Raw genomic sequence first — 1,965 nt, 5'->3', positions numbered from 1 at the left:
GTGTTAAGGATAGTTGACCGTTCATTAAGGCAAATATCTAGATATTTGCCTTACATTACGGGTTACCATATTTTCTCTTTTACTAAATGCAAATATATTGTATTCATTTATTATTCTTTCCTTTTATCGCTATTTCCTTATTATTTGTAATTTACCTTATTTCTGTATTCTGTAAATGATTATAAATAAGAGAACTCTCACCACCATTTGGGTGTGGTGGATTAATCAAACATTTACAAAACTACTGACTATCCTCTTAATGGTCGGATAACTACTAACAATTCTCTTAAATGAACTATTTCATTAAACTACTGACTATCCTCTTAATGGTCGGATAACTACTAACAATTCTCTTAAATGAACTATTTCATTCTTCCTGTCAGACGACTTTGATTGAGATTCTTCGCTTCGAACAATTTCAGGATGTCTATAAAGCTTAACTCTTGTTAAGGTCTTGGTGAGAATATTTACATAATTGTTAAGGTCTTGGTGACAATTTCAGGATGTCTATAAAGAATATTTGCTCCCATCTTTGTTCGACATTTGAAGATTCTATTGACATGACTAATAATTTTGGTAAATCTTTAAACCCTTCGGTCGCAATTAGAACATTAGAGTAGTATTTAATTCTAAAGGGATTTTGTTGTTAATGTTGGGATCATGTTTAAGATTGGACTGACCTTCCTATTGAAACTTAAATGTTTTATTTTTTTAAAAGGGATAACTATGTTTGCTATTGCATGATTGTGTGTTGTGTGATAAGATGTATGTTAACTATAAAAATAAATGTTTTGAGACTTAATGCATGCATAATTATGATTAAAAATATGTATGATGTGACTTGTGTGACATAATGTATGGTTGCTCGAGAAAATAAACGTTTTGGGACTTAATTCATCATGTTATGTTTGATGATTAAGAAGACTGTGGTAAGAGTTATACGCTGTGTGTTTCGAGTAACCAACCACTAATGATCACTATGCTCGGTGATTGCAGAAAATAGTTATCAAAGTAAGAGTTACACGTATGTTTTGAATAACTAGTTATTGATAATCATTTTAAAGGTAAGAAGAGATGTTAATTTCATGTGGCAAGGGTTAGACGCAGTGTGTATCGAGTAACCAACTACTAATGGTCACTCTACGAGATGATTGCAGAAAATGGTTATCAAGGTAAGGGTTATACATTGTGTGTTTCGGGTAACCAGCCGTTGATAATCATTTTAAGAAGTAAAGGTGGATGTTGATTTTCATGTGGTAATACCGGCAGTGTGTTTCGGGTAATTAACCACAAAGGTCCCTCGATTTTGTTTGATTGTCATATGATAGTTTATGTATTTGACCCAGCAGGGGAGTTTCTTAATAAGTATTATAATACTCACCCTATTTTTAAAATGGTTTTTAAATGAAGTGTGGCACGAGAGTAACGAGCAGGGTGGAGAAGTTAGTCATGGGGAAACTCAAAAATTTTATGTCTTCTTTGATAGACGTTTCCGCATTTAATTGTTCATTGACTTAAATTGTGTTAGAGGACACCTAGTTTATGGAGACTAGGGAGTCAACCCGAGTAAACTTTTGGTTTTAAGTTTTTATGTTGAATAATTTATTTAAGATTGCATATTTTTCGGGTAACGTCTCTAACTGCTGTGTATGAAAAGTCAGTTTATTACAAATGGTATCAGAGCCAGACACGGGGCAGTGTGCCAAAGAGGGCACTGACCCCCAAGGGGTGGATTGTGAGATCCCACATCGGTTGAAGAGAGGAATGAAACATTTCTTAGAAGGGTGTGGAAACCTCTCTTTAACAGAAGCGTTTTAAAACTGGCTGACTGCCATATGTTACCGGGCCAAAGAAGATAATATTTGCTAGCGGTGGGTTTGGGCCATTTATCTCTCTCCTCATGTATCTCGGCAAAAAAAAAAAAAAAAAAAAAAAAAAAAAAAAAAAAAAAAAAAAAAAAAAAAA

Source organism: Cucurbita maxima, unplaced genomic scaffold (assembly GCF_002738345.1).
Source record: "Cucurbita maxima cultivar Rimu unplaced genomic scaffold, Cmax_1.0 Cma_Scf00031, whole genome shotgun sequence".
Taxonomy (NCBI): Eukaryota; Viridiplantae; Streptophyta; class Magnoliopsida; order Cucurbitales; family Cucurbitaceae; genus Cucurbita; species Cucurbita maxima.
This window is presented reverse-complemented; position numbering follows the sequence as displayed.